General features: G+C 46.1%; 1 long non-coding RNA gene across 2 annotated transcripts in view; it reads left to right on the plus strand.

The window, feature by feature from the left end:
- The first annotated feature begins 2353 nt into the window (after positions 1-2353).
- The window catches only part of LOC130459004 (uncharacterized), a 67561-nt gene continuing 46995 nt past the window's right edge, over positions 2354-22919 (plus strand). The window contains exon 1 of one of the 2 annotated variants that reach the window (XR_008918309.1): positions 2354-2432. This is a non-coding gene — a long non-coding RNA (uncharacterized LOC130459004). Of the gene's footprint in view, positions 2481-22919 lie in introns of both variants that reach the window. The other variant, XR_008918310.1, reaches the window with a different exon arrangement.

Below are 22919 nucleotides of genomic sequence, written 5' to 3' on the forward strand. Positions count from 1 at the left end.
TTTCTACCACAAAGTGATCAAAAGCACAATTTATAGCATTTTATTATTTGTACTAGTTTAAAGCTGTGATAATTACCTTAAAACTCAATTTGACTCTATTCCTTAATTCTTTTCCTTTGTCCCTCCCTCTTATTGCCTATAAGATGAATATCCCTCTATATTCCTCTTTGCTTTCTTTGAATATTGTATCATTCAAAACAATTGGTCAGGGGGCAGCTGGGTGGCTCAGTGGCTTGAGAGCCAGACCTAGAGGTCCTAGGTTCAAATTTGATCTCAGACACTTCCAAGCTGTGAGACCCTGGGCAAGTCACTTAACCCCCCCCCCCCATTGCCTTATTGTTCTTCTGTCTTGGAACCAATACACAGTATTGATTCCAAGAGGGAAGGTAAGGGTTTAAAAAACAACAAAACACAATTGGTCAAAAGATCTGCATTTAATGCTGGCCCCAACTCTTCTCCTCCCACCTTTAGCAAAATGAAGTTCTGCCAGCTCCTCTTAAATACTTATTCATTGAGAGAACCGTCTTGAGGGAATGAGAACTGGTGGGGGAGATTATTAATAGTTGATTCAAAAAAGAGGGTGAGATGCAAAAAAATGAATTCATGCATGTAACTTCTGGAAATACTCTCCAGGAGACTGTTTTTGTCCAGGGACTGGTGAACTTTAACTGTAAACTTACCTGCAGCTCAAGTTAATGTACTCTCTAACATTGACTAAAGAAATCAAACTATCTCTGATATCCAGCCCAGGATCATAATACAGAAAAACTGCAGACCAGATAAGAAGCAATGGAATCTACAGGGAATAGGCTTCGAGAAAACCCTTCATTTTCTGATTCACAATTAGTTGTCATTCAAAAAAACTCTTCTGTCAAAAATATCTTGGGTCAATTTTCTATTTTAAAGGATCTGGACCCAATTGTGCAGGTATTCTCAGTAACAAAGCAGAATACAATGCCTATATCAAATGGTTGGTCCTCAGAGTGTAGGCTTAAAAGAAAACAAACAACAAAAAAACCTTACCTTCTTTCTTAATATTAATTCTAAGATAGAAGAGTGGCATTTGGGTTAAGTGACTTGCCCAGGAACTCACAGAGAGGAGGTGTCTAAAGCCAGATTAAACCTAAATCCTCCTGACTCCAGGTCTGGAATTCTGTCCACTGTGCTATCCATCTACCCCCCAGTGAAGTTATGCTTTGAGCACTAGAAGTGGAATCCAAGAGACTCCAGAGAATCCACAAGTTCCAATGCCAATTGATAGTAATTATCTGTGAGACTCTGGAAGCCACTTAGTGGAGCCTCAGTTTCTTTATCTGGAAAGGGGTTAAAATGTAACTGCTTCGAAAGGTACATAAATGTATTATTATGTTGTTAGGACTCCCCCCCCCCCCAATTCATTGTCTGGCGGCCACCTCTCTGATGAAGTTTTTTGTACTTAACTCAGATCTAAGAAAGATAGTTATCAGCAGGCTCTTCTTGGAAGCTTTTCCAGCTTAGCAGAATCTGTCAGTTGTCTAATATTTCCACAATCCATGCTAGCTTCCCCTCTATGATGAGGCTTTAGATTGGGGTCCTTAAGGGTAGCTAATGTCTTAAAAAGTGTCTGAAGGAATTTGGGTCCAAGTGGGCTTCAGAACTTAGTTCAGCCAGCCTCGTGGAGAGCTCCTGGAGAAGTGAGCAACTAGTATCTCAAAGCAGGAATTCTTTTTCATTTGCAGTCCTCAACGGAGTCTGACTGAGTCAGGTTTTGAGAATGCTCACTCTAACGCCAATATTGCAGACCCAAAGCACTTCGCTAAAAAGACAACTGGAGAGGGTGGAAAACTGTGGTTATCCCTCTCTGCTTTTGCCATTTCCTGACCCTTTCCCATTCCCCTTACTCACTAGGATGAAAGACTTCGTGGTCTTACACAAGGTATGAACTTGAGTCCTCCACTAAATAGATTTTCCTTTTGTTGTCACATTAATTTGCAACTCATTAATAGTGACAGAAGTGAGGTACTGCACGGATGCCTATTTGCATATTCATGAGTGACTTATTATAAAACAAATAAGATTTTCCTATCTTAGGAAGCACCCAAAGTAAGGCTGAACTGTACATTACACCAGCCCGATGCTTTATTCTCTCTTTAATATGTTAATAGATGCAGTTGATTTCTTTAAGTAAATATGCATCTATAAAACAACACGTAATTTTAAAAAACTAAATCATTTAAATAATAATCTATTAGTAAAGTTGGCAACAATTTAGGAGGAATAACCCATTAATACCAACGCGTGAGAATCAATTTGTACATTGTAACTCAACTGGGTGGTGGATAGCCGAGGACTTACGTGCGTTCGTGCGCGCGCACGCGCGCGCTTTAAAAAAATAAACAAATCTTTTAATCGGTTTCCGGAGAAACCCGCGATTAGTCGATTCTCGTATTCAGGTGCGCAGACTGGGAGACCCAAACTACTCGGATCCAGACGGTTTGCAAGTCAGAGAGGGCTCCCTCACAGGCTGGGGATGAGGGGGCGGGAGAGGGGGAGGGCTGGGGTTTGGAAAACAGGGTCCCTTCTTCCGAGCTGCCAGGCGGTTCCCAGGGTCCCTTGCTGTCTCTTCTGCGTTAGCGATAGCTCGTCTTGGGCAAGATACATATGTGCTGGCACTGTATCCCTTCCTCCCTTTTCCTGATCTCTTGCCTTGCAGCTTGGGTTCTCCCACCCCGCAAACACAGGATTGCGCAACGAAGCCTGAGCCGGGGAGCTGGAGAAGTGGGGAGGTGTGTGGGTGGGAAAGGAGAGGCTCTGACTTGACTGCTTGCGAGTGAAGCAGATCTCCAGGCCCTAAATCGTGTACGGTTGGTTTCCCTCCCTACGGCTCACTACCTTCCCTCCCTAGCTTCCCTTTCGCACGCATTTCGTTTCGCCAAGGCCTGCTCTTTCCTGTGATGGGCTGGGGGCTTGCTCCTACAGCCGCAGCAGCGCAGCGCGGAGCCAGGAGCTGCAGAGCTCACCCTTATCACTGTAGAGTCAGGCACTCGCTGCCTGGAATCTGTTGACATTTACTATTGTTCGGCGAAGTCCACAGCGCTCAGGCGGGGGAGGGGACGCCAAGAGAGACGAGGGGAGGGAGTAGGGGAGCAGGGGAGGCGGGCGAGGTGGAGTGGAAGGCCGGGGGAAGGAGTGGACAGCTGAGAGGCCACGGTCGTTAGCCGTCAAAATGAAAGCGGCCTGAGGCCCAGGAAGCCCCTGGTTTTAAGCTAAAGTGGGATCTCCAACCCAAGCTAGGAATTAGGGGGCGGGGCGGGGAGGGGAGGAGGAAAGTGGGGGGAAGGGAAAGGGAAAGGAGATTGGCAGCTCATTCCGCCGGCGTGTTGGGGGCAGGGAAAGGACCGCAGGGGGTGGGGAAGGGGGAAAGGGGTGTGTGTGGGTCTCCAAAAGCTGCCCCTGGTGACCTGCGAGACACAAGTGCGTTTGTATTTAGTCGTGGGCTGGGATTAAAGTACCATACGGTGCGAATGAGAGAGTAGCAGCGTAAAAACAACCGGCTCGGTATACAAAGCTTAGATTGTTCCAGCCACCACCATTATGGTATGCTTCAGCCAAAATCCCATTTCACAATTCTTCGCCCCTCGCTTGCCCCCAAACCTTGCACCTGTGCCCTGAACCCCAGGGGCTCGTTCTGCTCGGGTGGGGAAAGGTACGAGGGCCCGGCTCGGCGTTGGCGTTTTTTCTGCTCCGGGTCGGCAGTCCTATTCATAAGCTTGCCTCCCCGCCCTCCGATCTTTTCCTCACCACTTCGCCGTTTCCACAGCTCCGAGGAGCTTTTCGCCACCCCCACCCCCACCCCCGCCCGAGCACTGCTGAGCTATTGTAATCCTTTCGCGCGTACGTGGGGCTCTCCAGAAGAGGCGGAATAAACTGGGTTGAGAAGCAGATTAGGGGTGCGATGGGGTTGGCTCACTCACAAACGCTGTCAAACGTGGATCATAAACCCCCCTCTGTGTCTTATTTTTGTGCTTTGCAAATTACATGTGTGCGGTGAGGGGGTGGGGGAAACACGCGTGCCCTGCTGGAGGCGCTGGCAGCTCAGTTCCGCCGAAAGGCTCCAGAAACATACTGCCCCCCCCCCCCATCCCCAAAGGCTTTTCACGGGCCTGGGGGTGTGAGCTGTTTATGCCAGGCTGCTTGCAGGCGACTATGCTGGCACTGCTAGCCTAGTCCTCCGACCCCTCTACGGGTCGGTTCTCTTCTAGTTACTGGGCACGATCGGTTTTGCCAGCTGGAGATCTTCCCAACCTGTCTCCCCCTCTTATCTCTTTAGGACGAGCCATTGACTCTGTTGAGTAATCCAAAGAATCCCCGAGAGGAGTTTTCACAGCTTCTGCTGAGCCTCAAAACCTTTTGCTCTAGTGGAAGAAGGGCAGAGGGAGGGAGGGAGGCAGGCAAAGTAGCTGTCAGAGGTGAAGGGTGAGGTGGCACTCTCTCCTCTCACTCGGATCCCTCCGACGGCTGGCTCCCTGGTGGGCAGGTGGGAATAGGAGGGAGCTGGCTACAGAGGAGTTCTAGCGCCGGCTGGTTTCCTTTACGTTTACAAGCTATAAATAAACTTCCCCTTGGGCTGAGGCAGTCAGCTTCCAAGGGCGGCTTCCCGCCTGCTGCGGGCTGGCGGCTTAGTTTATTATCCCGGGCAGGAACGGGCCTAGACTCAGTCTCGACTTCGTAGGTTATTCCTTTTTTTTAAGCCCAAAGCCTTCTCCGGATTGGAAGAGGCTCTAGAGTCTTAGAACCTTGGCTCTGTTAGGGACCTTAGAGATCATCAAAACCAATCTTTGTTTTATGTATTAGGAAACTGAGGCTCAAAGTAGAGAAAGAACGCCTCCCGGGTCAGGCAAAAAAATGTGGCCTAAGCCTCCTGCTCGCTCTTCTTCCCCTCCACCTCGTTACACATTGTCTAAACTTAACAGTGCCCAATTCCTGGCTGGGGGCGGGGAGGGGGTAGAGGTCCTCTTCAGGCCTGCTTTCTGGAGGCTGGCTGCTGATAGAATGTAGCAGGAAGGATCATTTTTCTTCGTGTCTTCACCAGCTCCTTTCTCTGGATCCGATCCCATTCTTGGATCAGCTTGGGATCGAATATCCATCTTTGTCCTCTTTTTCCCTCTGCCAGAATTATGGCAAGAGCTACGAGACTGGCAAACGTAAGGGCGAGAGCTAGAGATTGGCAAACGTAAGGGCGAGAGCTCAGGGGCTGGCAAACGTAGGGGTGAGAGCTAGAGATTGGCAAACCCAAGGCCCCCGGGTGAAGGAGTGTGTCAGTGTCAGAGGGCTTCTCTGGGGGACAAGACACAGCGAAGTCTTTGGTTAACTCGTGCTCCCCCGAGTTGACTGCGATTGTTTTGCGCCCCCGCTGACAGGCAGCCAGGCTGGCAGGCAGGCAGAATGCAGCGAGGCGAATCGGCCCCAGTGCCATGGAGTCGATCGCTTCGCTAAGCGCGCCGGGGATTGGCGGCTGCAGCGGCCTTGGCTGGAAAACGGAGGAGGAAGGAAGGAGCGCGTGGCTCCGGAAACGGAGGGACTGCCGAGCTAGGCTCACGCTTACAGCCACAGGGGCCCCGCCTCTCCCCTCTCCCCCAGGGCCAGGGCGCTCTTAAGTAAAACTCCAAGTCAAATAATGCTGCTTCCGCGGGGTGGTCCAGTTGCCAGAGGCGAAGCACCCCAACCTTTTCTTGAAGCTTTAGGGGATGAGGAGGGTGTGTGTGTGTGTGTGTGTGTGTGTGTGTGTGTGTGTGTGTGTGTGTGTGTGTGTGTGTGTGTGTCTTGGGGTGAGGAGGAATTGGTGTGTATGTACGGGTGGGAGGGTTGCGAGGTGTCTGTGGGCTCGGGTGAGGAGGAATGGGGGGGGGTATATGTCATGCCCGTGCTGAGACAAGGGGATGGGGCGACGAGTGAATGGCGTGTGTATGTATGTACTCCGAGTTCACAAACTACCAAAACCCCAAGTCTGGGCCTCGGTGGGTTGCTCCCGCCCTGTATTCGGTGACTCGGGGTGCCCCACCCCGTACCGTCTTTCCGAGAGACTCCCAGTCTGCCTGGGGGAGGAGGGTAATTATGAGTCGAGGCGATGGAGTGTTTTTCGAAAGGCCTAAAGTTATTTTCGTCTCCGAGAGATCGTCATCTGCTACTCTCGCTTCCGCGCAGCTCAGTCCCAGTGTCAACTTTGCGCCGAGGGAGGGGGAACGAGCGAGAGTAGGTTTAAGAGCGTCTCCAGAGTACCGCCGCCGAGTGTGGGAGGGGAGGGAAGGCTGGACAGGATGGGAGGGGGGAGAGGGAGGGGGTGCTGCACTCGTGAGAAGGCGCCGTCCAGAAACGAGATGCCGCGATGCCCAGAGTGTCCTCCCTCCGTCCCTTTCTCCAGCCTTCCCAGAACTGCTAGGCTAAACGCAGGCTGCACAGCCGGTTTATTTCTCCTGGGGGTATTTGTTTAACCCCTCCAAGGCTGCGCCGGGAGAGGAGATTTGCGTCTGTTCTCTCTGATCCTCCCGGGAGGCAGCCCTGGCCACTCTGGCACCACCCTCGGTCCTATCGCTCGCTCCGGAGCCTCTGTGCTACAGGTTTAATCTTGAATCTGCAGGATTCGTGGATTCCATGCAGAGTGGCTGCTGGTGGCCAGAGCCGGGGTGATGGTCCTCCGGTAACTGCCTTTTGGACCAGGGGGTTTCACCTATAAGCTCATTAGAGAGAGGATTGACTTTAAAAGATATCGTCTGGGCTTCCTTTACAGGACTACTTTGGATAGTCTATTTAAAGCACACGTTTTCAGCGAATGTTTTGGAGGCAGGAATGGAAGTTGGGCAGAGCATCTCTGCCTTCAGAGGGTGATAAGATTCGAAGCCTGCTTGACAGATGAGATACTGATACGGTTTATCCCATAAGCTATAATCTTTATGGTTGTCGGGGGAAAATGGACCAAAAAGCAGGATGAGGGCTTTGTGGATGAATAAGAAGAGGTGTTTAATGACTTCCTCCTTCCCTCCTCCACCCCCCACTGCCACCTCTTGGATCCACCGGAAAGAGTTGTTTTCTGAAAGTTTCGGAGAAAAGTGGGGGGAGGGGGATCTCAACCCACTCATGTTGGGGGTGGGATTGGGGGTTTGCTTGCTTGTCCTCTGAGTAAAGGCCTTCTCTTTCTGTTGGGCATTAAGGACCTCCACAACAGCCGGGGCTTCAGGGTGGAGGTTAAAAGACAGCAACCGAGTTGTGAAAGAGTTACGATTGCCAGTTTGAGGTTCTGGCAGCAGCTCAGAGAATGGGGGTGGTCCTGTTAGGGACTGCAGGAAATTGTCTGAGTTAGATTGAACATTTGAGAAAATCTTGGGGGTGGGGGCCCAAAGTTACCTTGGAAGCTGGCAATGTTAAACCAAACCAAAGCCAAAGGGTTTTCCCTTTGACTTGTTTTGGGTAGAATTCAGATAAACCTGAAGGTGGCTCCCCTAAAAGGTACACACTGATCACCCCAAAATATTTGCGGCATGTTTCCATTGCCCATCTCATCTTGACTGGCCTTTGTGGCCAGAATATTAGGTTAGCACTATCCTGCCATGTGGTTGACCATATTATTTCCTAATTCCTACTCAATCTACACAGACTTGTAGAGTAGATGCCCAAGATGGTGAAGACCTCAGTCACTCAGAGGTGACCAAGTGAGTCTCTTACCCTCATCTGGGTATGGGGGGAGGCAGCCTTCTCCCAGGAAGGTCTTTTAGCGTCAAGGCCTTAATTCTTTCAGTTTAAAAAAAGAAACGCTGGTCCTGCTTTTTCCAGCCTCCAAGGCATTTAAGGGCTTTCTTGGACTTACTAAATGGCCAGGGTTGTCTTTACTTTGCTTCCAGAATTCCCCAGTTAGGGCAGCCAGATTGTCTCCCCCACCCCATTTTAGTTAACTGGAGACAATCATACATCCAGCTCTCTTGTGCAAAATTCGCTTCCATTCTTCCTTCTCCCCCTTCACTGCCCTCCACCCCCATGAGGAGGCAGGGGGTGAGTGGCTTTGGCTTCAGTAAAGCTAGACTGGTCCCAGGGGAGAGGGACAATGGGTCACGGAGAGGAGGGGGGAGAACGGGATAAATTGACGTCGGGGCGCACTTAGATGAGAGATAGCGAGCTTCGAGATGAGCAGCAGAGAGAAGCAGCCGCAGCTCCCACAACCCTAGCTTTGGGTCCGCTGGTGAGAGATGGCAAGAGGAAACGATTTCAGATCTGATGGAAGGCAAGAGGGGAAGGAGGAGAGAGCCAGGCCCACACGAGGGAGGAAGAGCCTGAGGATAGCTCAGGGTGGGGGGTGGGGGAGGGGGAAATGGGTGTGTGTGTGAGGGGGTTGGAAATGGGGCCTCTGGAGATAGCATGAACTAGAGGAAGCAGCTCTTAAAGGAACCTTGCCGAGGAAGCACTGGCTGCTCAGATTATTCATCGTGAAGACTGAAGGCAGGCAGGGAGAAAGGAAAGTTAGGATTCCCGGGGGGCATGGGACAGGTGTGATTTCTGGGCGGCTTTTAAAAATTCAAGCTGGCTCAGTTGAGTCATGGAATTCATTGGATAACCTTGGCATTAAGTGGCAGTGGATGATGTTCCTCCCCCTCCACCCCTTTCATAACAGGCATTGGGGGCTGTGTCTTGAGTTAGAATTTGATTAAAATTCTGGTCTCCACACATGCTAGTGGTAGCCCTGGGCAAGTCATTTAACTTCTGGGCCTCAGTTTCCTCAGCTGTAAAATGATGATGACTGTATTTGTCATACCAACCTCATAGGTTTCCTGTAAGGAAAGCACCTTCCTTTATCATTTCAGATTCCACCCTTTCCCCTTTTACTGTTCTTTGTTTATAACATTAAAGTTCATGTACTTAGAGCCTGGATGCTGGAGACCACTTTCTCCACCATTGAGAGGGTACCAGAGGAGCACCCAGCCTGTGACCAGCCCATCTCCTCTTCCTGTCAGACAGTTCCTTGATGAAATCTTTTGGTACCTCTCTTCAAAGTTCTTCATTGGTTGTATGTTGCACCAAGTTCATCTCCATTGCTCTCTGTGTAATACACCTAGGTCCCAATTAGTGTGAATAATGAATCCCTCAGAGCGGTCAGATATATTCCATTTTTGCCCTATTCAGAATTATAATTATATGAAATAGAATATAAAAAACAGAAAACCTATAAAATAATTGGTGGCGGAGGGGAATCACATAGAAGGGGTAATAAATATTTATATAGTTCCTACTATGTGCCAGGCCTTGTGCTAAGCAGCACAAGGTAGATACTGTTGTTTTTCCTGTTTTACAGTTGAAATTAAAGCAAACCAAGGTTAAATGACTTGTATAAGGTCCCACAGCCAGTAAGTGTCTGAGGTCAGATTTGAACTCAAGTGGCTCAGAGCTTTATCCATTGTACCACCATTACCTCAATGGAAATATGCAGTGCTAACTGAAATAATGCGACAACCCCAGGGATTCATTAGTTGCACTAATCGGGACTAGGCTGTTCATATTTAGTACTTGGGAGCCAGTGTGTTTCATGTCTGAGTGGCATATAGTAATGATAGTATTGGGAAAATATCCCTTTACTCTCATAGAAAATTTGGGGATAAAAAAAGAGCTTTGCAATAGAAGTCTAGTTTGTTCTCCTTTTTCAACTCTGGGTCTAGATCCTTGTCCCTTTGCATGTACTATCATATACATACACACGCACACACTTATTGGACACCCTCCAGGGTGAGTCCAAATGCATGTTGAAATCGAGGCCATAGACCTTTTCCATCCATTTGGCCTTTGTGGATAGCCAGGCCAAACTCTTTTGAACAGTTCCGTATCTCTTTCAGAAGGTTCTCATGTCCTGGGTTTTGAGGTAATCAATGTATCATCAAAAACCATCAAACATCTGCAGAACCTCACTGTGTAGAGGGAATCCTGCCTCTGCCTGGACTTATACTGGGTCTCCTCCATTGAATATGTCTTGTGTCATGCAACCTGATGCTAATTATCAGAGGGGTCATTGGAACAGGTTATTTTTGTTATGGTATCTTCCAAGGAAACTCAAATGATCTTGCCTATTGATGGAAGCCAATCTTGCTATAAAAGAGCCTGTAACAGCATTTTGTTCTATTGAATCAAATACTTTTTCATAATCAACAAACAATAAGCACAATGGGATCTTATATCCCTACTTCTTTCAGTTAATTGTACTACAATAGAGAGACCATCCATTGTTGAATTTGTTCCCTACTAATGCCCTCCTTGAGGATGCTCTCAATTCATGTACAAATAACTCTCAAATAACTATACAAATAACTTTGTCTAGATGGGAGAGTAAACACATAGGAGAGCTGTTGATAATTATTTAGTCTCCTTTTGGGGGCATTATTAATGTCTGAGATGTTTTCCCCATTTTTCTCCCAAGATCCCCATCTCCAGATACCTTGTAAATCAGTCATTATAGATCTCCTTTGGATATACTTGGAAGAATCCATAATCCATTTACTTTTCTCCTCTCTGTTCTCTCTAAGGTTCCAACTACACGTCCTAGATGGAGAAAAGTTGTGTAGAAATGGTTTTCCTTTTGTCTTTGTTTATAGTCCTACCATTTCCATCCTGGAATGCTCTTGTGATGACTTTACTTAGTTGGCTATCGTTCCAAGTTTCCTTTAAACCGGTTTTACCCTCCACTGCTTCCCTTTGCTTTATGAGACAATACTGCTTGCTCATCATCATCCATCATCATTCTTCCTAAGATTTTACAGATGAGTTTATCTTTTAACTGGGTGTTGTTTTTGGCAACCACCTCTCTCCGATTGGCAAGGAAGTAAAATATTTGCTGAGTAAGGTATTTTTGGAGCTCTTTTGGTGTTCCTTTTGTGGCAATTAGTTGTACATTTGTTCTAGTTGCAATTGCTATATTTCTAGATGGAATTATTATTGTGTCAGCAGCATTTTAGTCATTCGTAGTTCTCTTTGTTATGCATATATAAACTTGTGTGGACTTTTAGAATGGAAATTATGTGTGTGTACACACACACACACACACACACACATAAACACTTTGCACATCATACTTTTATGGAGCGGAACCTTTTATTCATTAACAAACTATTTGTTTAGTGCCTGCTTTGTGTCCTGGGCACAAAGGACCTGGTCTTTCTGTAAGAGTAACAATGTCTGCCACTATTTTACATATATAATCTCATTTGATCCTTCTAGCAAGGTTGCAAATTCAATTATTGTTCCCATTTTACAGATGAGGAAATGAAGGTTCAGTTTGCTTGGTAACAATTAGACAATTAGAAAATCGTTTAATTTTTCTGAGTCAAGGGACTGAGCCTTTCTTTTCTTATCTGTAAAATGGGATTAAACCAGGGTTTTCTCCGGATCAAATAAGATAAGGTTCTCTGCAAATCCTAGAATATCATTTAAATGCCAGTTTTGTCATCACATGACTTACATGCACTTAGCAGTTATGGGAGGCAGGACTGGAACTGAGGTGGCTCCTCACTGTCAGGACTGCTTTGTCTTCTATTACACCACACTCCCTCTGTAGATGAATGAGGGGAGTAAAGAGCATGAGCTTGCGCAGGCACACACACACACACATTTACACATACACATGAGTCTATACTATTTTGTTTAGTTGTTTTTCAGTTTTGTCCAACTCTTCATAACCCTTTTTGGATTTTCTTGGCAAAGATACTGGAAAGGTTTGCCATTGCCTTTTCTAGCCCATTTTACAGATGAGGAATTGAGGCAAACTAGGTTATATGAAATGTCGGGGGTCGCACAGCTAGTGAGTATCTGAGGCTGGATTTGAACTCAGGAAGAAGAGTTTTCTTGATTTCAAACCCAGTGGTCTACCCACTAGCACCTTCCGCCCTTCTCTTCCTGGTTCTTAGGGCTTCTGAGTGCTCAATAAAAAGGGGTTTGGAGGTTGAAAGGGATTCCTTAAGGTGGGCATAAGAAAGTGGTGAGATGTTGTGAGGAGGTGGGGGACTACAGAATGGAGGACAGAAATAACGCCAAATTTAAAGTCAGCTACATATTCAGGCACATTTAGCTAATGCTAGTGAACCACCACAAGAATTAGGAAGCTCCAGCATTTACTGGAGTGTGGAATTACAACCATGTATCAAGCCACCCGCCAGGGCTAGTGATTCTCAGAGTGGAGTGGGCTTCTTGAGGAGGCTGAGGTGTTTAGTGTAGCTTCTTACTGCTGGAGCTGCTGAAGGGCATCCTGCCCTGGCTAAGCATTACTTATTGGGCTCTTTTTGACGGTCTTTCCCCCCAGAGTTCACTGTTGTAATCCACAGATGGCAACCTGGGAAGCTTTCACAAAGAAAGTGGTGATGGAGAAAGAGGAATAGCAAACCTCACGCTTCCCCCTCCTCACATGACTCTTTGGGGCTTTGATTCTTAACCAACAATTGAAGTGACTAATGTTGACTTATGAAGGTAGTGAGGACCCATGTCTTCTCTTCTTTTGAGACGCAAAAAGTGCCATCTCCCTTCCTTACTGTGCTGCCAGAGCTTTGAGGCTGACCTTAAATTGTGCTTCTCTGTCCCCTGACAGAGGCGCGGGCCTGCTTTCACCCCGATTCTGGGTGAATGCATGTTTGTGTGCTTGTTGTCATCACAACCCCCTTCTTTCACCGGTCCCCTCAGCCTCTGGCTGCTCCTCTTGTGACCAGCCTCCTAACAGCACTTCTGGGTCATTCTACAGGCCTGGATAGCTTTTCTCTTGGTTTCCACCTTCCCAAACTATCGTCTTTTCCCATTTAAACTTAAAAAAAAAAAAAAAGCAAAGCCAACCAGCCCTAGGATTTGGATGGGTTTTATCCCCAGGAAGTCATGAGCTGTTTCTCCTATCCCAGCAAATAGTAGAAGAGGCAGGAAAAGGGCTGAAACTAATTCCTGTGGGAGTGAAAGTATCTCAGAGAGACAAGCCAAAATGTTTATATTTTTAGAGGCAATTCAGGGAAAAGACAGAGATATGGAGTAGGTCTTGGGAGAAAGGAGGAGAGAGAGGAGCAGTGGGGGGGGAGGGAGGGAGGAAGGAAGGAAGGAAGGAAGGAAGGAAGGAAGGCAGGAAGGAAGGAAGGGAGGGAGGGAGGAAGGAAGGAAGGAAGGCAGGAAGGAAGGAAGGAAGGGAGGGAGGGAGGGAGGAAGGAAGGAAGGCAGGAAGGAAGGAAGGAAGGAAGGAAGGAAGGAAGGAAGGAAGGAAGGAAGGAAGGAAGGAAGGAAGGAAGGAAGGAAGGAAGGAAGATGGTTCTTCAAGCTGAATTCTGGCCTCCAGAGCTATTCCAACTTTTGTTGCCTGTTGTCCATGCAGTGACTTTCAACAATTAAAAGGCAACACTTGGGCTATCTCACAGACGCTCAGAAACTATTAAAGAGGAAAGACCGTGCCAGAAGCATTCTAAAGTTGCCAATTAATCTTGGGAGGTTGTGGGTATATCAGACAAACCTAGCAGAATTTCCCCATTATTAAATGCTCCTCACCCTTAAAGCCTCCTGCCCCTTTCACCACCTCCCAACAAAAGGATGGGTGCAGTCTTTCCACTCCTCTAATTAACAGCAACCGGTTAATATGAAAAATGTTTATCCTCCCACCCTTGGTGCAGTATCAAGCTGCGCCACTGTTCATGCTATATGCGCACTGTGCGAATTAGCAGGGCCTGGCAGCTAATCCTCAGAGCGCTGATATCTAGCCCTAGAGCTAGTAAGACGGTGGGGGGAGGGGGGGAGCTTCGCTGCCAACCGGCTCTCTGAAGCTTTGGGCTCAGTGGCTTCCATCTCGGCGCTGCGCTGGGCTCTGAGACCTAGGCTAAATGCCTTTTGGTGACAAAGAAGCGAGGAGCAGAGCAAAAGGTCTTTTTGGCCCATCAGTCAGCTGCAGACAGGAGCTCCCTTCCCCTCCCTTTTCTCTAAGCAATCTGGGATGGGCAGGGCGTTTGGAAGCAAAGCAAACAAGGGGCTGTGCTCGACTGTGGTTCCATAGCTCTGCCCCGACTCTGGCCCAGCCAACCGAGGAGCGCTGCCTTGGGTATTGGAGCTCCTCGGTCGCTTCTCGGAGGTTCCATGTTTTTTGAGGAAACGTCTATGGGTGTTCGTTCGCGCACCTCTGCGCTCCAGGGCTCTGCAGTAAATAAATCCCATTTCTTCCTTACTCAAACCCAGCCCTCCCTCTAATGGGACAGAAATAGACTGGATGGCTTGGAATCCTTTTAACCCGAAACAGCCTGGGATTTAGCCTCAAGCCAGACTCCCGGAATTCCAATTCAGTGGCTCCAACCTCCAATTCCCCTGGTGTGCAAAAATTTCAGTCACATACAGAACTCTAATCTGGCCGATTTATTTTCTGGGCCTGTCTAGGTTACCGCGCCATGGATTTCTGCAAGACAGAGCAGTCTTCGGGTACCTTTCTGTTCCAGAGAGGCCGTAAAAAGCAGATGGTCTCATTAGAAACAATTTATGCATATATATTTCTAAGAGTTCATCACTGCCCGCGTAGGTTTTTAGTCCGTTCACCATGCAGGAGGAAAATATCACCATTTGCAAATGTTTCCAGTTTGCAAAATAATGACCTCTCCAAAGTAGCTAAGCAACTAATTACTCAAATACTAGAAGGTTATATGCCAATATTATCACATTCGTGGTCTCTTGGGCAAGCAACTTCATATTCCTTAAACCACCGTGTAGCGTCATTAGATTTGCAGAGGCGCTTTCACAGAGCTGAACTGGGCTCTCGGCCTGGGCGCCCCTATACTCATGGCTCTGTTTCAACTATTATTTCCAATCTCCAAGTCAAATCACTTATTAATTATAGAGGCAACTCCTGCAAACCCAATTACCCGCCAGCCGTGCTTCCCAGATGGGAAGTCCCTCTTGCATGTCTCCCACCGTGTTCCCAACTGCTTTGGAGCCCTCCTATCTCCCCCTTTTTTGGGGGTCCAGTCTGAAATCAACCCATATCATTTCCTATTGCCTATTCCAATTCCGAGTCATCCCTGCCCGGCCTTACTTTCTATTTCCTCTTACTTCCCCCCTTTCCTCCTGCATTTGTCTCACCAATGCTTGGATGTTATGAATTCAGACCAGGGGCACACATCCCTTCCAACTTTAAAATCCTGTGATCCTTCGGGGTCAGTTCAGCCTCACACTACCTCTTTTTATGCCTTAACACCCCTCCTCCCAATTCCCTGCTGGCTTTTTAGAAACTGTTTGGACCACCCTTTCAGCCACACTGAGGGGGGGAGTATTGCCTGTTGGGCTAGTTAATTAACCCTTACCCATCAAGTTCTTGAAAGGCAATGCAAATAAAGTCCTGAGGCCTTGTGGTGCTACCCTTGAAGGGTGGGCTGTGGAGGGCATGATAAAGTGACTAAAGGGAGGTGGGGGTGGGTAAAGGCAGGTGGGAGGATCCTCCATGGTTACCGAGGACTTCTGGGTCAGGTCCTAGAGCCATGTGCCAGAGGAGCTGAGTGGGGGATGGGCAAGTAAGCCAAAGTGGGATGAGGAAATGGATACAGGGGAAGAAAAACTGGATTTGTCTGTAAAGGGATCTCTAGCACTAGCCTTGCTAATTGTAGGAGTGCTGTATGGATACTATGTATCCCGTGAAGGAGAGGCATAGCATTCCTTACACTTACTACATTCGCTTGCATTTGTCACCTCTCTGTCAAGATACTTGCAGGAAACAATCCTACATTCAGACTGTGTGCTTTCCCGCGGAGGGAGGTGATCAGTCCGTGGGAAGCCTGGCCTGATGCACAGGGCCTGTTTTCCTCCCTCAGCTCCTCTGTTCCCTTTGGGATAACATCGGAGTTTTGCATGAAATTCTGCGGGGGAGGAGAGAGAAGGAATTGGGGGGGGGGGCGTCGTAAAGATGATACACCGGGTAAGCCAGTCAGTCACTGGGCTGCTGCTGGTGTAGTTCTCCCTGGTGGTTGCCGGTGCAGAGAGCAGGGGTGGGTGTTTGGCCCGGTAGATAAGAACTTGAAGCGATCGGCCTCTTTGAACTGACACAAAGGAGTAAAGGCCAAGGAATCAGCACTTCTCCCCACCCCACTCTCCCCTCCCTCATGTTGGGCCTTCTCTCCGGTCTGCGGGCAGAGCTCAGTTACGGAATCCCTCTCCCCAAGCTCCCAATTAATCCACGCGCTGCTAGAGCCCACACCATTGCCTCCTTTTCTCCTTGCCTGCTGTCTTGGGATCCTCACCCGGACCTTAGGGAATACTAGGGGTTAAAGTGCCTGTGGCAAGCAGCTCAAGCTGCACAGGCTGCCCATTCGTCTCCACCCAGCCCCTGGGGAATCTGTGGAGTTGCTTCTAGTAGTGCCACGGACACGGGCTACGCAGCTGAGATCCCTCCACGGCCTCCTCCGCAGTGGTTCCCTAGGAGGGAAAGCAGCTGCGTAACCCGTCAGTTCTGGGGTGGTCGACTTGCAGCCTCACGCGGATACTCTTCCCTCCCTCTCTCCCTCCGCACATTTACTAAGCAAGCAAAACCTTTACTAGGCAAGCAAAGGCTGCTAGACCCTAAAAACTGGGCCGCGATACGTGGCCCAGGTCCACCCAACCACTGCCCCAGCCACACGTGCTTCAGCTTAGCCAGAGCTGCTTTGCGAGAGTGGGGGCAGGGCGCCCCGGCTCCGTAGGCCGAGGCTAAGAAGGAACAAGGAACTTCAGACAACCTAGCCCTTCTCTCTCTTCCCCGGTTCTGGATTGGAGACTTCGGCTAGATCTGAGAGTGGGAAACGGGTCGGTGACGGGAGAGATTAAGCCGCTGTTGGGTCTTTCCCAGAGCAGTCGGCTTCTGCACTTTGCCTTTTGGCAAGCTTCGGGCTCCAGCCTAGCTTGGGAGGACCGGCTGGGCGTGTGGGTATGCGCTTTCGCTCCCCCTCCCCGCCCCCCAGGCTTTGGGGAGGAAAGGATCGAAGTTGGAAGGATAGGGAGGCGGGGGTTTAGAAGAGGGGTGGAAGCTGCGAGGGGAGGGGGAAGCAGGCAGGGGATTCCGGAGTTTGTAGCCCGTGTAGTTTCTGGCTTTCACGGCTCGTTTGAAATCCTCCCACAGGAAGATGTCTGCCAAGGAACAGCAGCGTGCGCTGCTTACAGCCCAGCGTGGCCAACCTCCGTGTGCTCTGCCTGCCGCCTCCGCCGCCTCTCTCTTGCGCGCGTTTGTGTGTGAGCGAGCTAGCAAGGGAGAGCTGGGGGGCGGGGAGACAGAGACAGGGAGAGGGAGACAAAAATGAGACAGAGGTTGAGAGCAACCAGAGCCGGGGTTCAGAAATGTTTTCTGCTGGTTCCGGGAGTAGACGTGTGTGTGGCTGTGTGTGTGTGTGTGGCTGTGGTTGTGTGTGTGCTATCCTGGCACCGCCAGGACGAAAGAGACTGCATTCAAAAGCGATGAACGCCTGGGCATGAGTTGGCCACATCACCCTCGACTCCATCTCCTCTCCCTTATTCTCTTTGGTTCTCTCTTCTGCCGTAGCGCTTGAAAGCTGTTAACCTAGGCAGGTGAACGATCCCCGGCGCTTTTAATGCGTTGGTCTTTATAACTCGTGAGTTCAACACTAATGAGTTATGGGTTGGCCCACGAAAACATAATGTGTAAATTAGGAATTTAATGATGTGTAAGATTAAAAGCTGCGCAGGGTTGCATTTATTTAAGGCTGCCATCTTGTGTTCAGAAAGAAATTACTTTGCCGGTATTGTCCCCCCTCCCCTCTCCCCCCATTGTGGGGCTGGGGAGGGGGATGTGCGTGTGAGAGAGACACACACGGAGGTGTGTACGTGTTTGAAAAAGAGAGAGTGTGTGTGTACGTACGTGTACGTACTTTGGGCTTTGTCTCCAAGGTTGCGTTGTGCTTGAGCCCCTTATTTTGATGGCAATGTGAGAGGTGACATTTATTTTGTTAGTTTGGAGGTTCCGATGGGAAGAACCCAGGTTTAAAGGACCCACTAGTCAGATGCTGAAACCATACAGAAAGTTGATTAGATTTTCAGTGCTTTTTGGTGGTGTAGGAGTGGAAAGCGAACTTAACAAAATGCACGAATATTGTCATTCTATTCTTCTAGGATTTGTTACCAGAGTTAAGTTGTCGCCCCCCCCCATTCCTCCCCACCAGGATTTTAATTTTGTTTTTGTCATAAACTTAACATAGTTGAATCATATCATATATAAAGAACTCGAAAAAGGATTGTATATAAATTTTGTAATATTTTCAATGTAATTTTTAAAAAGTATATAATAAATTTAACAGTTTTAAAGCTGTCTAGCTTTTATATGTCTCTGAATTTCCCTCAGTTCTATGTTGTGCCTTTAAAAAACACCCCAGGCCCGTCATTATTACCAACTCTCCCATCCTCTTCTACATCTTCCTTTTATAAGTAAGCATAGTCAAAATAAATCACATGTTGGCTTTGTCGGAAAGTGTATCTCATCACATTTATTCCCTCATCTCTTTGATAAGAGGTGGTAAGCATGCTTCATAGATTTTTTTGGAGTCTTCAGGGATTGGGGATAATTGTAATGGTCAGAGTTATTAAATTCTTTAGCCATTTTTCTTTTTCATTGTTGTAGTCATATAAATTGTTCTCATGGTTCTGTCTGCATTCATTCTGCATCAGTTTATACAAGTCTTCTCTGGTTTCTCTGATTGCTCTTATGAAGCAATAATATTCCATTATACTCCTATACTCTACTTTGTTTAGTCATTCTCTAACTGTTGGCCATTACCTTAGTTAACAGGTTTTTTTTTTTTTGGTTTGTTTTTTTGCCACAATTAAAAATGCTACTAAATATGCTGTGATGTATATACTTTCCAGGAATGTGCTCTGTTGACTGCAGGCTGATTTTTAAAATTTCTAATGTAAGCATTTACACATTGGAAATGGGCAAAAATTATACCCAAGGACATTAATGCAATGCTGGTGGAGTTGTGAATTGATCCAGCCATTCTGGAGGGCAATTTGGAACTCTGCCCAAAGGGCACTAAATGACTGTCTGCCCTTTGATCCAGCCATAGCACTGCTGGGTCTGTACCCCAAAGAGATAATGGACAAAAAGACTTGTACAAGAATATTATTCATAGCTGCGCTCTTTGTGGTGGCCAAAAACTGGAAAATGAGGGGATACCCTTCAATTGGGGAATGGCTGAACAAATTGTGGTATATGTTGGTGATGGAATACTATTGTGCTATAAGGAATAATAAAGTGGAGGAATTTCATGGGGATTGGAATAACCTCCAGGAAGTGATGCAGAGTGAGAGGAGCAAAACCAGGAGAACATTGTACACAGAGACTGATACACTGTGGCACAATCAAATGTAATGGACTTCTCCATTAGTGGCAATGCAGTGATCCTGAACAACTTGGAGGAATCTACAAGAAGGAACACTATCCACATTCAGAGGAAGAACTGTGGGAGTAGAAACACAGAAGAAAAACAACTGCTTGATCACATGGATCAGGGGGATATGACTGGGGAAGTAGACTCTAAATGATCACCCTAATGCAAACATAACAATATGGAAATAGGTTTTGACCAAGGACACATATAAAGCCCAGTGGAATTGTGTGGCTACAGGAAGGGTTAGAGGAAGGGGAGGGAAAGAACATGACTCTTGTAACCAAGGAAAAATATTCCAAATTGACTAAATAAAAAAATAAAATAGAATACTACCATTAATAATAAAATCAATGTAAATGAAATAAAATTGGTATTTCTATTAACAGTAAAAAAATATACCCAAGGCTTGATTTATCATTTTGTTGATTGTCAAGACTTAAGAGATTGATGGAGATGGTGTTAATAATGTAGATTATACATAAAAGTGTACCCTGCAGATTTTTTTTTTAAATTTTAGATTTATTGGCACATCTCCAGTCCTTTCCATCTTTCTTTGATCTCTTTGGGGTATGGGCCTATTAGTGGTATTGACTGGTCAAAGGATATGTACAATTTAGTGACTTTTTGGAATATATATCCAAATGCTTTCTAGAACAGCTGGGCAAATTCACATTGGTCTCAACCTCCTATATCTCCTCTTACAATTGTCATTATTTTGTCATCTTTGCAAATCTGATGGTGAAGGTAGAAACTTTTAAAATACATTTTATTTTTATAATATTTAACTTGCACATACCACACCCCCCCCCCCCATTCTTATTTCCTTTATTCTCTCTCATGACACACAGGTCCTTCAGAATCTAATTATCTGAGACCAGGAGCATCACTTTAGGGGAGAGCCATCTCTACATTAAGAAACTTAAGATTTTATCTCACTTAAGAATCCCAAGTATTGTTGGTTGTGTTGTTATTTTTTGCTTTTTGTCGACTCTAGAGGAAATTGAAACCAATCAGCTCTTGGATGGGGAGGGATGTGTGTGTGTTTTGCCACAATACTTTGAAATTATGGTTTGCTATTTTGAGTCAAAATGTTTTGGTCAGTGATACAAATAAAGCAACTGATCTGTCAACACAGGTTAGTATAGTTTTATTACCTTATTTAAACAGGCTACGGTTCTTTGTCTAGTTTTGGTCAAAGTTTTTTCCTTTTCTAGTGAAATTGCCTGCTCTCAGCTCCAGATTATTTATGTAGAATAAGAGTTTCTTCCAGGACAATTTAGTGCTCTTCTCTGATCCAACAGAGGGCATGTGATCCCGAGGAGGAGAGGTTGGGCTAAACTTTTCAACTCAGTCCAAGGCTTCCATCTGGTTCAACCATGAGTGTGACAGAAAAGTGACACAATCTTTGTGCTGAGCAGATATGTGAGAACCTCTGCTAGTGGTCTTTGCTGAATGGATTCTACAGTACCAGGACATTGAAATGGATATAGTCCCCAAAACTGAGCATCAAAGATTCTGCATTTTAACCTATAGGTCACTGCCACTAAGTTGGCTCATCAGGAAGCTTGAAATTCAGAATCTGTAAAATAGATTTCTTTCTATTACTTGTAACAAATTCCATTGCTCAAGAAATATCTGCTTGTTATATGATGATAATGAAAATGATTCATTCATAACCAGAGTGTAGGAATTTAGGTGAGAATGGAGTTTATCCATGAATATTTTTAAGACATGAAGCCCTTTCCTGGAATATGACATTTTCAAAGATCACATGTGGTATTCTAGTACTTTGGAAAAGTGAATAGGGGAACTACCTGCTCCTTATTTGTTTTTTTCCCTCCGGATCTTTAGCCCAAGCAATCCCTGAAAGATAATGTTAGATATTTTATTATCTTCCTTTTGCCTTAAGTTTCAGAACACTTTGAATATTCAAGATATTCCTTTGGAATCTTTTAGGTACTACAGATACTTGTTATCAATGTATTCAAATTATTTTTAAAATCATATAAGCCTAAAATAGAGTACTACAGCATCCTTCAAACTATTCTTGTCTTGATATAGCTTTGTTGCCTCCATAAACCTGCTAAGCATGGCCCCAAGTTTCCGAGAAATGCTACTTCTACAATCTTGGCAGAAAAGCAAAAACATCAAAGACAAGTCAGGAGAAATATCATATTTTCCCTTTCTGTGAAAACTCGAAGGGAACACCTGACCTCCTTGGGGAATAAACTGGTAATAGATCTTCTTATGAGGACTACATCTTTCTATTTAAGGTGTTTCATTGATGAGATAGTTTTGTTTTTTTTAAATCAGAAACTAGCCATTTTTTTTCTTTAGGTTTTTGTGGTTTATGTTCACGAATTGAGAAATGGCTGAACAAGTCATGGTAGATGATTGTGATGGTAGACTACTGTGCTGTAAGAAATGATGAAAAGGCTAATTTTTTTTTTAAACCCTTACCTTCCATCTTGAAGTCAATACCGTGTATTGGTTCCAAGGCAGAAGAGTGGTAAGGGCTAGGCAATGGGGGTCAAGTGACTTGCCCAGGGTCACACAGCTGGGAAGTGTCTGAGGCCAAATTTGAACCTAGGACCTCCCGTCTCTAGGCCTAGTTCTCAATCCACTGAGCTACCCAGCTGCCCCTGAAAAGGCTAATTTTTAAAAGCTTGGTAAGACCTATATGAATAATGAAGAAGGTAAGAAGTAGAATCAAGAGAACAGTATACATAATTATAAAATTACTATTTGAAGAATAACTTGTGAATATTCACCTCCGGAGAAGGAACAGATAAATAGAAACACAAAAGACATCATTTATATATACACATTTTTTTGTTGGTGATGCCTTTTATGGTATGGGGAGGTGAGAGAGAGGATATCTGAAAAATTTAACCAACAAATACAAATTAGCAAAAATTTAAGAAATTAAATTAAAAACTTTTGTGTTTTTTAGTTCACCCAGTTAAGTATGTATTGTAGCTTTAAAAAGCTGACTGAATTTCAGGAGTGAGAAGAGGCCTCAGAAGTCATCAAGTCTAAATTCAATTCAAACACTGTATCTTACAAATGATTATCCAGCCTTCTCTTCTAGAAAAGGGAATCTACTAATTTCCAGAGCAGCTCATTCTTCTTCTGGATAGCATCAATTATTAGAAACTTTTTCCTGACGTTAAGCCAAAATCTCCCACTCTTGCAACTTCCGGCTACTGCTCCAAGTTTTGCTTTCTCTGGCCAAGCAGAACATGTCTAATCTGTACCACAAGACCGCCTTTCAAATACTTGAAAACAGCCACTATACCTCTTGAAAAGTTCCATTTTCTAGGCTAAACATCCCTGGATCCTTCAACCTGTCCTAATATGCCATGATTTTAAGATTCTTTACTATCATGCTTGCCCTTCTCTGGACATTCTCAAATTTACCCTTCCTTAACTATGGTACCTAGAACTGAAGAAGGTTTCTTAAGGCAGGATCTGCTCAGGGTACTATAAAAAAGCATTATTAGTTCTTTAAATGCTTATGTTTTTCTTAATGTAGGCTGTTTGTACTGGGTT

Source organism: Monodelphis domestica, chromosome 4 (assembly GCF_027887165.1).
Source record: "Monodelphis domestica isolate mMonDom1 chromosome 4, mMonDom1.pri, whole genome shotgun sequence".
Taxonomy (NCBI): Eukaryota; Metazoa; Chordata; class Mammalia; order Didelphimorphia; family Didelphidae; genus Monodelphis; species Monodelphis domestica.